General features: G+C 38.4%; 1 protein-coding gene across 1 annotated transcript in view; it reads right to left on the reverse strand.

Annotated features, from left to right (window-relative positions):
* LRRC4C (leucine rich repeat containing 4C) overlaps positions 1 to 14,400 on the reverse strand; it is an 826,012-nt gene that overhangs the window by 495,601 nt on the left and 316,011 nt on the right. The window contains exon 3 of the mRNA XM_090032958.1: positions 11,467 to 11,536. The gene's annotated coding sequence lies outside the window, so the exon portion shown is untranslated. The remainder of the gene's footprint in view (positions 1 to 11,466; positions 11,537 to 14,400) is intronic.

A 14,400-nucleotide genomic window follows, 5' to 3' on the forward strand; every position in this document is an offset into this window, starting at 1 on the left:
CCTATAAAAGAAGACTTTGAAAATGCCAAGTTGGGTGAGTCTCTCTCTCAACTGCTGTTTTGTTGGAGCACAGACACATCTGTTTCACCCTGCTCCAAGCTGTTATCTCCAGGATTTTTCTCCCATAATAACCACCCTGACTGCTTTCTGAATCTTCTCTCAATAAGGCCTGGGCTGGCTACCCAGTGCTATTATTGAACAAGCGCTGCTGGTAACTATAATGTCTGAATGGGATGGTTGTTTTGTGTTCATGTGTGTCTATATGTAATGATGTGCATGATAATCTGTGTGTGTTTATATGAGTGGTATGTCTGAACCTCTATGTCTAATTCATGTAATCAATAAATGCCTTGTCCCACTTTATAAGGTCTTGTTCGTGATTTGGTAATTAAAATTTAAAGTAACACCACCTGCTGAAGGGAGCTTCAAATAATAATTCAAACAGCTAGTCCTACCTCTAAGGGTTGGCACCAGGGGGGAGGAGAGGAGACATTGGTGATATTTCCCTTCACCTTATGTCCAATAACTGCACTACCTAGACAGGGGGATACCTGGAGTCTAGGCCTTACTCCTCCTGAGGGAATTTAAACTTACATCTCCTGTCTCCTGGAAGTGCCCTAAACTCCAGACCATACAGCAGGTGATACAGAGGTACTCTTGAAGTAGCCCTGGGGTACTCAGGGGTAGCCAAAATGCAAGCTTCATGGGGCAAAAAAGATAATAAATGAGAAGGTAGTGCTTAGTGGTTATATCATGTGCCAGGAAGAGGGAAATCTTGGGCTCCAGTCTTTGCCTCCAGGATCATTTTTATTTTTATCTAGCAAATATCTAATGTAAAATGCATAAAGAGTCCTTGGAACAAGAAGGAAAATGTGGTGATGGCCTAAATAGATGCAGCAATTCCTTAGGCAGGAGTTCTGGCTTCTGCTTCTGAGATTCTCTGTGCATTCTATATTAAATAGTCAAATAACTCTGGGAACAGAGAACCTGGGAGTCTCTCCTTGGAGGAGTGTGGAATAACCACATAGCTCTATGTAAATATTTCTAATACATAAAAGGAGTAGAATAGAAATGCACTTGGAATTAACCCTGCACCATCCCTACTATCTGCTAGTCTGATCACCTGGCTGATAATATGAATGAAGGCTACATTAAGTTTCTGAATGGCTATGCTGCATATTTATTTGAAAAGTGTTTCAGTAAGACCTAACTGGTCTTTGGGAGCTACAACACTATAGTGTCCCATGCTCTTTTTGCCCCTTTAATCCAGTTCCAACAGGAGGTGTGATCTATTGTATACCCTCTGGAAAGTGGAGAAATATAGATTCAAATGCCCCTTACTAGGCACATGCTCTAACCACTAAGATACTGTACAAAAGCATGTACCATCATCATTTTCGAGCTGAACAGCATGCTACTGATATCAGTTAGGTATGCTGGAGCAGGTACACTGCATCAGGTGATTCTGGGGACTTAGCCACCTACCCAGTAATAAATTCGAGCACAGGGTGATACCTTAGTGAAGCATGTCCAACCATAAGTATCCAGGAAATTCTGCAATCTAAAATGAAGGCAGTCACCCAAACATAGGCTTCTGCTACGTCTCATAGCCTGTGGAGTACAGCCAAACCAGATCACTCTTAAAATGCAGGTTCTTCATTTTTGCCTAAACCTATTTAGGCCCATCTGAGTCAAAACTGATCAGATCCAAGAAAAACATGGAGGCAAAGTTTCTCCACTATCTTCCCACAATCTAAACCAGAGATGTCTAACTTCTAAGTGGCCAGGCACTGTATCAACACCAGCCATTGGCCCCCTACACTGCACACTACTGCACCGCGGACCACATGAGGTCACCAGTCAGACAGCCCTGAGCTAGACATACACCTACTAATCTAAAACAAATGTCTTTTATTGTTCTTAGGATGAACTGCCTCATCATGATACGGATGCTTATTCAACTCACCTGGTTCTGATTCTTCTTCTTTTTCACAGTCTGTGCACAGCTGGCCTAAAATATGTTCTGATCTTGATAACAGCAGACAGTGAAAAAAATAAGTCCTTAGTCAAGAAAGCAGGATTGTTAGCTATGGCAAAATATCTAGTGCTTGTCCAGTTCAGTTTTAAGAGATCCCAGCTACAATATTTCCCTTGGGTAAACTATTATTCCTTGGGACATTATTCTTTAATTTGACTGAATTGGGACACTTTTGACTCTTAGGCCTAAAAATCTTATTTTCTACATACACATCCAATTGGATCCTAGTTATTTAAGTGAATCTGTAACAAAGGCAGTCCTTTCCCCTAGAAAGTAATTACTACCAAGTTTTGCCTCAGTATCTTCTGGAGCTCTACACTCATTTGCTTTCCATTCCATTCCTTTTTCCTCGCCCTTTTTAGTACTTATTTATATTTTTGCACAACCAGATGAGACAAATATTTGCTGACGCTTTCAAAGGCTGTTAGCGTTAACTTATCTCCAACTGCAAAATGAGATGAACATAAATAAAACAGAAGTCACAGTACTTTCATGCATCTGCCGTCAGAAATACTGCTGAAGGCGGTTTCTTTTCTTTAGGATAGTTGCAGGGCTGACTCAAGAAACACCATTGGGCATCATTTTAACAGCATACAAATGACAGAGCGCAGAGAATCAGTGACACCATTTTTGGTTTGTTTGTTTGTTTTAAAGCATGCACATATTATGGAAAACTTTTCTTTAAATACATCCAAAATATTTTTTTCGGTTAAGTTTAATCCCAAATTGCAACACAAGCCATTATCCTAAAAATAAATATAATCTTCAAGTGCTTCTGATAATCACAACTGAGAGCCAAAAATATCCACTTAATGACTGGCTACAAGGATTCTGTTGCCTGGTGCAGTGTGTGAATCAATTGGGTCACCTATAAATAGCAGCTAAAAACCCAGGGGCCTGGAGTGGGGAAAAAATGGTGTACAGTCTCACCTTGAGAGGATACCATTTTAAGGTTTCTTTTTCTCTTTAACAGTTTGTTTATAGACTGGGTACTTATATTTTCAGTAAACAGTGAGCACATTTTTTCCCCCCACAAGGGGTCCATTTTTCTACTTCTATTGGTTAGGAACATTTTCCTAATTTCCAGACTAAATAGGTTCACAACCAGTTTATATTCATTTGTTCATGTTCCAACTTGGCCCTTTAGCTTAAATAGTTCTTTTCCCCTTTTAGGTGTTTATCACCCATATCCCCCTACCTTCGCTAAGCCGATTGAGTCAAATACTTCTAGCCTTTCCTTGAAAGGTAGACTTTCCACCTCCCTTGATCATCCTGAAAGGCTGTTCTTTACACATCCGAAACAGAATTAGTATTTCTTAAGAGGCAGTCGAAAATGTACACAGTATGCCAGATGAGGTCTCACTACCAGCATTTTAATGCCATTAATACTTGCTTGTGTTTACTGGAGTAGCCTGATCATATACACTGTAAAGACTCATCCAGATGAGTGCAGATGTGCTGAACCCACCTACAGCACTGAACACCACACACGCTGTACATGCAGGCATTCCCCACACGCTAATTTGCAGTTTCTTATGCTGGGAGAGCCTGGCGTTTAAAAAAAAAAAATCCATGCCTTAAAAAAGCAGGGTGGTGCTCTTTGTGGCAGCATGCGCCACTGGAAACTGAAGCCTGGCCAGCTGGAACCACACTCTGTAAGGCTGAAGACCTAGCTGAACTTTAAGTGTCCCTGCAGTAGAGCTCCATGTGGCAAAGAGGTGTCATGTGAAGAAATCTAGTGTGACGTGGAAAATACCTGGGTGCTATGTGGAAGTTACCTGTATGAGTGCCATGAGCAAGTGAGAGTGCGGAGTGCAGAGGGAGTATAAAAAGAAATTCTCTTGTCAGAGTTGTTTGTTGGTTGGTTCAATTTGAGTGTGCCTAGGAGGTGGTTCCACTGCTGTGCCTGGGAGGTGGTAAATCAAGTGGATTTCTGTTTGGGAGCTTGCTGGGGAAGTTGATTTGAGTGGATTTGTGCCTGAGAGGCGCAGCCTGTGAGGCTGAGAAGCAAAATGATACTTCATAGATTTAACAGATTTCATAGATGTTAGGGCTGGAAGGGACCTGAGAAGATCATCAAGTCCAGGGGCAAGAATCTGCTAGGGTCAAAGGATCCTAACAAATTAGATGTCCAAATGTTTTTTAAAAGAGTCCAGAGTAGGTGCTTGCACCACCTGTGGTGGCAGTCTGTTCCAGGCCTTGGGGGCTTAGACAGTAAAGAAGTTTTTCCTTATGTCCAGCCTAAAACAGTCTTGGAGGAGTTTGTGACTGTTTGACCTTGTCATCTCCTGTGGCACTCTGAACCCAAAGTCTCCCACCTACTGATACAAAATAGATCGACACTACTGGCAAACTACAGAGAGGGAAACTGCATGAGGGTCGTCCCAGTTTATTTGTCTGCACCTTTCCCCAGTAGCAACACCCTGCAGTCCCTATAGATAAATACCACCCCTCCTTCCCTGTGTTTATATCTGTATGTACCCGTGCATTTCATAGTGTGGTAAATAGTAGGTAATTCAACTGTATTTAATATAGTATAGTGTTCTTTTAAGATAAGGTATTGGCATTTTATAGTAGCTGGTTGTTAGATCTTAAATAAACCATTTCATTAATTTATTCTGAAATAGTGTGTGTATTCCCTTATTTAGGAAGGGTCTAGGTATCTGGTTGACAGAGGCCAAAGCTCAGGTCCACTCTCACTTTTCCCTGCCCATTATTCATGGGGTGGCTAACATTGGATTAAAAGTTAAATTGATTTTGGCCCCTAACAACTTCAGCTGCTGGCCAGGCTCTATGGCTCAGGATTGCTGCGGCTGCAGCCTCTGGAGGTACTCAGGACCCTAGGTAAGGCTGCTAGGGCCAGCCCAGGTGCTGGCCCCAGCCTCCCCTACCATAACCTACCCTACCCAGGGCAACATGCTGCATGCCAGGGTGCACGTGCATGGCCATTTCCCAGGAACAAGCAGCAGCAGCACATACTGTGTGGCACACCTCTGTGGAACGTATCAGCACATTTCATTAGTGCACTCCTAATTTTTGGTGCCAAAATAATTAATAAAAATGCTAAATAAGATTGGTTCCAGAACTGATTCTTGAGGAATTCTACTAGTAATCTCTATCAAGTCTGATACTTTCCCTTTCAATAAAGCTTGTCTTCAGCCAATTTCTTGCACATTTTACACAATTCTTCTAGTAATCTGTAGCTTCTCTCTTTTAACTAATACCTTCCAAACTGACGTTGTATAAAACATTTTACTGGAGTCTAGCTAGATTAGATCCTTTACATGTCTCTTCCTAGAAAATAAGTTTTCTTTTCCAAAATATAGAGATATAGTTTGTCTGCAACAATCTACCCTTCTTATATTATATCCTATTTTCCATTTACTTCTGTGGTTTTAATGATATGTTTCTTCAAAATATGTTAAAGCCATCCAACAAATAGAGGTCAGACTAAAGATGGGATTATGGATCAGATAATGTATTATCCCTTTCTTTAAAAAAGAACCTTAACTTTGTTATTCTCTAGGTATACATTTACCACCTATGGCTTGATAGATTTATTTAAAATAGTTGCTACTGGATCTGCAATCTTTTATGCCAATTATTTCAGAATTCTGGGATGGAGATTTTGCAGACCTCCTCCTGGTACTTGAGTTTATTAAACTCTAAATAAACTAATATGACCTAAATAGTGGTCATTCCTACTTCTATACTCCCATTCCAAGTATCCATTCAGGCCTTGCTCCTGTGTTCATCATCCTAATCCTTATTGAAACCTGAAGCAAAATATTCACATTTACTTCAGGGACAATCTATATTATCTCAACTACACAGGAGTTTTACTTGTTTCCTTGTTCTCCTTTCATTGTGTGTCTGAAAAACCTTTGGCTATTTTATTTTCTTAACGATGTCTAACATCTTAACTTACTTCTTACACTTCTGACTTATTCTTACACTTCCTGACATCTATGAGATAAATATATTTGCTGATACTTTCAATTTTCCCTTTTTTCTAGGATTTTTGTTCCTTCCTAACTATCTTTTTGACTTTTTGACTCATCTATCTAGGTCAGTAGCACATCCCTACCAGGTCTTTGTTTCTGATTTGTTTCTTCTTTTTTCCTCCCAGACCTCCTTCTTGAGACATACTTTCCCCAAAATACCTGAAAAGTCACCTTAAAGAATTCCCAAGCTTCCCTGTTCAGTGATTCTTTCCAGCTTCATATCCACATCTTGTATCTTTGTTCCTAGCAAAACAATACATTCTTCTAATTTCTGTTTATTCACTATTGTCAGGCCTATCCATTTTCATAACAAGGAATACCCAGTCAGGTAGATCTTCCTCTCCCCAATATTGGTATTGATCTGAGATCATCCATAACTTCCATTCTTCCCTTTGTTAGCAGAATGCACTACCTTGATTGTCTTTCACGATATCCTGTACGTCATCCTCATTCTTCCTTAGGCTTTGGTCCCTATTTAAATCCACTGTTCCCATCTCTTTTTTTTAAAGGCATAATTGTTCATTTCTTTTTCTTGCATCGTCTTTGCATTTTTCAAAACCATGTGGCAAATCAGTTTTTCTTCACTTTCTTTTTCTCTTTACCCTGAGGCTGTAGATTATGACAGGTCATTCTCTCTATGTGGGACCTTGCCTCCCAAGTTCTCTCGTGAAGCAAATGTCAGCAGTTCTACAGTTATTTCCTATCTTCCATGTCTTCAAATCAAAGCTGAACTCTGTTGTCATTTCCAGCTACACCTATAGTCCTTGACTCTTCTCTTCCATGAGTTGTACTGAAAAATACTTCATGTGTAAATTGCTTATGTCACACAACTGCTCAAGGATATAGTACATCTCAAAACTTCTCTGTTGAAGCATCTTTGTGTTCTGCTCATCTTTAATGCCAATTCTATTACTGCTGCATCATTGTCATCTCTTCTTTTTCCTTATCTTTAAAGAAGAAAGGCTCATGCCACCTATTACCCCTGCAAAATCTGTTGCAGATTACCTATTTTCTATTCCCTATTTGTGGTCTCAGGGTACGTCTACATTTGCAATTAATTCAAAGGGTGAGTCTACATGTGCACCACAGTTTATTGCTCCTGGACATGATGTTTGAATGTGCGCCTGGGACCACAGCATGTTATGCTGGGTTGGAGCAGCCTAGGCTGGCAGGGAGCCCAGGAGATCAGTTTGCCAGCCCAGGGCTGCTCTGACCTGGCTCAATCTGCTGTGGAAAGGTTGACTGGGGCATGAGGGTGCTGCACTGTGGGGCTAGCTGGTAGGCAGCCTCCACATTAACTCTCTTGTGATCCAGTCAGTCACATCAGCATCTATCGCATGCACTGCTATACACTAAAAAAGTCTAGACTTTTAGTATGCTGGATGTCACTAATATTTACAACCATTTACCCTATATGGAAAACTGCTACACCTACCTTCTGCATCTTGTTATTCTAGGCTGTCAGCACCAAAGCAGTTTTTAACATGCATTTATCTTATGTTCTACGTGAGAGCTGATTGGAACCCAAATTTCTGTTCAAGGAGAAAGTCCAAAATTCAGAGTGGGAAAAGGAATAATTTTATATAGAAAAAAACCCAAAAATTTCTGCAAAATGAAAATGTAAAAAGTTTTAATTATTGTTAATGCTTTAATAATGTTAAAATTGTTTCATTTTTAAAGCATTTTGTTTAAACTTGTGTTATTTCTATAGCTTAGCAAAATAATGCAATATTGTAATTATAAGTTATATAATAATAGGAACATCTTGTATATGAGAATTTTTATTAGAAGTAGCCAAAATAAATTGTTTAGAATTTCTTATTTTGTTTTGATATGGGCAAACATTTCAGGAAGGTCAGTACATTTCTTTTTCATTTATCAATTTAATTGAAAATGTTTGGAATAATAGTATGTGTGTGTGTGTGTGAGCGGGGAGGTTATATATTTATTTTCTATGAAAGTTGTTCTAGTTAACTTGCAAGTTATTCCAGTTCTTTGATGCCCCATCACTCCGAGTAGCTAAACCCAATTGTCAGTAACCTAAGTTGGGGACACTGAATATAAAAAGGTATTAGCTAAATAATTAACACCAGAAACCCATTTTATTCGCACCACTGATCTACACAGACAGATATATTTTGGTAATTCTACCGAGAACAAGCAGTTGTTGTGGGGTTGTAACTTCTTTGCCAATTACAGATATTACTCTTAGCCCTACAGACACGTTTAATGAGTGGTAAATAACTGTAACAGTATCAAAGGCCATTCTGGTTATTCCAGAAGGAAAGGAAAGAAACATCTAGAACCATTTAAATGTTGTATGTAATCTTTTCAAAAAACTAAGATATATATGAGCTTCCAGGTTGTTTTATTGTTCATAACTACCATCTTCTTTCTATCTTAATGGATGGTTGTGTATTCCCACAATTAAAGATAATTGCAGACCATAAAATTTGTATTGTGATTATCTGAATTCAGAACGAGCATCTGTGACGCCACAACAGTTTTCCATCATGTGAACACCTTTGAAGTCCATATTTCTTGAACATTATTCTCTCTCTTCCTCTCTCTGTCTTTCATTTCCTCCTCCTATACATGTTACCTACCACTCTTACTCTGTACTAGATACTGCCTGTATAATTTAATTCATGTTGAAAATGTTATATGAAATCAGATGTGTTCATTTATTCTGCCTCCACAGTGACCAATCCTAAAAAATTCAGAGGAAGGATCAAAAAACCCAATACATATAATTATGGAATGTTTGGGACAAGTGTATTCCCAACATTCAAAGTACTAGTGGTCGATTTATGCCCTGAAGTACCGTTTTACGTCCCTACAGTTTTCTAGTTTCTAAAATAATAGTGGATGTTCGCATTACCAAATACAGTTTTTTCTTAATACCTATATTTAGGTATGGTTATATAGCTTTGCCTGGTAAATGGTATTAGCGTCCTTCTTCTTTTCTCTGTTCAGTGTTACATATGTTTTCACTGTGACACATTCCATTTTCTGAAAAATGAGTCTCTTACAAAGGATTTTTTGGCAATGTTCTTTTGTCAGAAAATGCAAATTCCATCTATGATTCCTGTATAATGATGAAAACCTCCAGCTTACAATTTAAAGGGAGGAGACAAAAAAAAGGCAGGATGATATGGAGGACTCAAGAGAAAGAGGAACATGAAAAAAACAAACTATGCTGCATGGTGGGCTGAACCAAATGAAAGGTGGGGTTTTGCAAAGCAAGAGAGGATGAGATGGTCATGAGCAATATCCCTCTATTCCAATCCTACAATTACAGCAGTAAGATATTACAGATGACAGACAGTAGGATATTACACATGATGTAGATTCCTTGTTTTAGATAAACCTAAAATGTAAATCTTAAATATGCAGTGAGCATAGGGGTGGATACCTCATGGGAACAGGCTCTGAGTTAATCTAAGGAAGTTGTAATTGCCTCGCTCCCATTTGAGCTGGAAAATCCAAAACCAAAAATCATCATTCATACAGTATTCTATCACTTCCATCTTCCATTCTGGCCTGAACTGTAAAGTTACTCTTGCACGTTTTGGTAGAACATTTGAGTGGGAGTTAGACTTCATTTTCACAACCAGGTCATTTGTTTTTAGGAAAGGGACTTCACAAGGTCTTCTAGTCTTACTTGCTGCTCAAGGCATAATCATCCCTGACTAAACCGTCCCAGCCAAGTGCCTGTCTACCCTGCTTTTGAAAGTTTCTAAGCATGGAGAATCCATAACTTCTCTAGGTAGCCTGTTTGGATGCTTGACCACCCTCATAGTCAGAAAGTTCCTCCTAACCTCCAGCCTAAATCTCACCTGCTGCAGCCTGAGACCATTTTCCTAAGCCTGTCCTTTGCAAGCAAGAGAAAAGTCCATCTCTGTCCTGTCTATAATCACCCTTAAGCTATTTGAAGACTGATATCAAATTTTTCTCAGTTTTTTTCCCAGGCTAAATTAGCCTGCCTAGCTCTTTCAGCTTTTCCTCATGTCATGGCTCTTAGGTCCCTAATCTTTTTTCTTGCTCTGCATTGGACTCTTTCCTAACTGTGCACATCCTTCTTGAAGTGTGAGGCCCAAACTGGACACAGTATTCTGGGTGAGGTCTCACCAGTGCTGAATAGAGGCAAGAATCATTTATCTTGATTTGCAAATTACATCATTATGGAAAGTTTTGGTTTTCTTTTTTTTAAAGAGGACCCAGCCTCTTTAAGCAAGTAGAGGTTGTCAACATGTTCATTAAGAGTGGTTCATTTATATCAATGTCCATTTATCTGAGCAAAAAAAGGATATACATTTTTATTCATTTGTTACCGTTTAATTACTCAATGATTCAGTGAATACATGTTAGCTTATGGATCAGTTCCTAGTTGTTATGATTTTTTGTGATTCTCTATTCATATAACAGTATTATAGGGCTGAAAGATACCTCAAAGACAACCTTGTGCTGCCCCTTTCTCAAGACAGATAGATCATTCCTGCCTAAACCATCCCAGGCAATTAGCTGTCTAACCTACTTCCATGCTTTTGAAAATTTCTAGGAATGGGGATTCTACAACCTCTCCAGGGAGCCTGTTCCAAAGTTTAACTAAGCTTATAATCAGAAAATTCTTCCTAATCTCTAATCTACATTTCCTCTGCTGAAATTTGAGGTCATTGCTCCTAGTTCTGATCCCTATGGCCACATAAAATAGTCTATCACCATCCTCTTCACAATTGTCTTTCAGATATGTGAAAATTTAACAAATCCCCCCCTCTGTTTTCTCTTCTCTAGGGTAAATAATCTTAGTTCTTTCAGGCCTTCCTCATGGGATTTGCCACATGATGTTCACGCTGATTGAATGCCGTGAAAGGAGTAAGAATTCTATTCTCAGGTCATAAATTATTTATTTTTAAGAGCCAATTTTTTTTAATTTAGATTTGTTTCCCATTTTTAATTTTTGTGACAGCACTTAGTTGTAAGGGGATGTGACCCCAGTAAAGCAAACTAGCAAGCTGTAGTTGCAAGAATACTCCTGAAACATTTTGTGTTGCAGCTGCTCATTTGTAATATGGATCCCAATTAATTAGATTCATTTTTTCAAAACATTTCTACCACAGTTTGAAACATCTCATTCTGGGTTGTTTTTTTTCCTATCTGAAGAAAGACAGAAAAGAAAAGAAGAAAAATGCCAGACTAACTCTGAAACCAACACAAGTTTGTCAGTTTCATTCTTCTTCATAGAGAAGGATGAAGGGGGTCACTCATTTCACATTTCAATCTCCTGAACTCTCAAAAATAAAAACAAATGCAGCTACAATCCGGCATGCTTGAGCAGTCAGCCAAGGAACTGACAGTCTTTTCTGGGAATGAAAAATGATTGTCAGAATGAAATATAACTGGGTGAAGAGATAAATCTCTTACCATGTCTCAGTTTGCCTGTCATCATTTACTCATAAGGTCTGATCAGGTTGTAGAGGTGTCAAGGGAGCGACTGTCAAAATGAAGGTAACAAGATTCAGGGAAAACAATGTAAAATTCCTATTAAAATTATGATGGCTTATACCCTTTACCATGAAGTCAAAATGAATATCAAAAGTGGAACCTGCCCCTTCCACCCCACAAAAAAAAAAAAACCACCCAAGGAAACAATAGTTCAAGAACATTTAGCCATTCAGCCCAGTGCTTAGAAATAAATAAATAACCCAATTTAGCCTGTTTAGTGATTTCCTAAGTAGTCCAATTTAGAGTTCGTTAGAAATTTTCTGATGAACTGTTGTCAGGATGTGTGTGTGCCCATTGAGATTGGAATGTTTTGTTAAAAATATCTTCAGTTCAACTTAATGGATTCTTGAAGAATCCAGTTTCTTTATACCCTCTTGTGTATACTGTAAACTGTGGAGAAATCCAGTGAATTTAATTATTTACCATTCCCAAATGTGGGAAGGGGAAAGGGGAATTGCAAAAATTCCACAAAAAAAAAATATTTTGGGCTGACTAAAATATTCCACTTCGGTTAAAACTATTTCTATCCCATGGTCTCTCTCTTTCTCTCTGTACCCACCCACACACATATACACACACACATACACACACTCAGATTGCCTCCTCACTTTTTCCAAATTTGAAATTAACTTTGACTCCATGGCACAAGATCATAAAAAATAAAACACCAATTAAAAAAATTAAGTGTGCATATTATATATCATGTTTAATTTTTTATTTACACATGTGTGTGTGTATGCATGCATACAGGCTTTATTTTTTAATTAAACAAATACTTTAAAAATAGAAAATCATGATGTTCCATTTCAATGAAGCTGAAATACTGTATATTGAGCTTTTCTGAACACTCATTGTGTTTTGCTTTGCTTTTAAACAAAATTTAATCATTTCAACATTTTTTCATGGAACATTTCCCTTACAATGAATCAGCATTTTATAATGAAAACCATTCTGTCAGAAAGCTTGCCTTAAGTAGAGCTTGCCAGTGCAACTTCAGGTACTGTTAAAGAAAAGCTTATTTTTCACCACCGTGTCAGTTGCGCACTAAGGATTCCTTATTTTGCATTCCAGTAGTGCATGAAAAATGAAATTTTAGGTGCACTATTTATGTTAACTATTGATTTACATTGCTTAACATGAAAGGTGTCCAATTCATATATTTCTAAATATTTTGCCAATGTGTGTAAACCAAGGTTTTAACCCAGGGTTAAAACCTTATATGACATTATCTGTCCCCTTTCTTATTAACATGAAAAAATGTACATTTATTATTAAACAACATCCTACTATTCTTTAGCTGATTAGGCATTGTATCTGAAGTTGTCAATGTAGCTAACAAATATGAATAAATTAGGCCTTTCAACAACTCTTTGAGTGTCATATCATTGCCATCTTACAGGAGAGGGAACTGAAGAATGAGGAGGAGAAGGAAATTTACAAAGGCTGCAAATGAAATCTATGGCAATACCAAAAAAAATCTTCACCTTTTAAGTTGCTTGCTCTATACACAACCTTGCTTTGTATGCAGAAATGGAAATGTGTATCTGCTATAATTTAACAAGGTCCCAAATTATTCATTTGCATGTATCTGCATACACACAATACATACCATATTTCTTGTGGAACCAGTAACAGGCTCTGTGGATGAGGATAAAGCAGTGGACTCCCACAACATTCTTATTAGCAATCTAAGAAAACACAGACTAGACATAAGTACCATAAGGTGGATATAGAACTGGTTAGATTGTACTCAGCAAGTAGTCCTCAATGGTTCAATGTCTAGGAGGTGTTATTAAGTGGAGTTCTCCAGGATTATGTCCTGGTTCAGTATTGTTTGCCTTCTTCATTAATGATTTGAATCATACCATTGAGTGCACACTCAGCAAATTTGCAGAAGACACCAAATTGGATAGAACTGTGGACACCCTGGAGAGTAGGGCTAGGATATGGAATGAACAGGATATACTAGAGAAATGGTATGGAATCAAACAGATTATATTCAACAAAGACAAGTGCAAAGTCCTGCACTAGGCATGGAATAACTGTGTAAAAAACAGACAGAGGAATTTCTGCCTAGGCTGTAGTACTACAGAGAAGGACGTGGGGCTTACAGTAGACTATATAACCTGAATGTGAGCCAAAAGAGAGTTTTTGTTTCAAAAAAGGCTAATAGCACACTGGGTTGTATTAACAGGAGGGTTACTTGTGAATCAAGGGCACTGATTCTTCTCCTTTATTCAACGGTGGTGAGGCATGGAGCAGTGTGTCCAATTTTGGCACAACACTTCAAGAAGGACATAGACAGTTTAGAAAGAGTCCAGTGCAGGGTAACAAAACTGAATAGGGGCCTTGGGACCTATGAAGAAAAGTTGAAGGAGCTAGGATGGGTTGTTTTCTCTAGAAAACAGAAGATTGGTGGGGAGGAAGGTGATTTGATAACATTCTTCAGATACATGAAGAAGAATACAGAAAACATGGATATGGACTTTTCTCTGTGACCATAAGGGACAGTACTAGAGGAAGTGACCTCAAGCTGCAGCAGAGGAAGTTTAGGTTGGAAATTAGGAGGAACTTTTTCACTTGGACCAGGCTACCTACAGAAGTTGTTGAATCTCCATCCCAGGAAATTTTCCAGAGAAGGCTGGACAGATGGTTTAGGCAGGGAGGATCCTGACTTGAGTAGGGGACTAGACCAGTTGACTTTATGTGGTCCCTTCCAGCCCTATTTTACTATGATTCCTAAGATTGATTCCTGTTATAATTGTTGTTTTTTGTGTCAGCCACGACTACTAGTACAATAAAGCCTGTAGTATTTATACTTGATACCAAGTTACACCCCTGGGAAACTTAACT

This window comes from Crocodylus siamensis, chromosome 2, assembly GCF_052110815.1.
Source record: "Crocodylus siamensis isolate JL-2025a chromosome 2, ASM5211081v1, whole genome shotgun sequence".
NCBI classification, from domain to species: domain Eukaryota; kingdom Metazoa; phylum Chordata; order Crocodylia; family Crocodylidae; genus Crocodylus; species Crocodylus siamensis.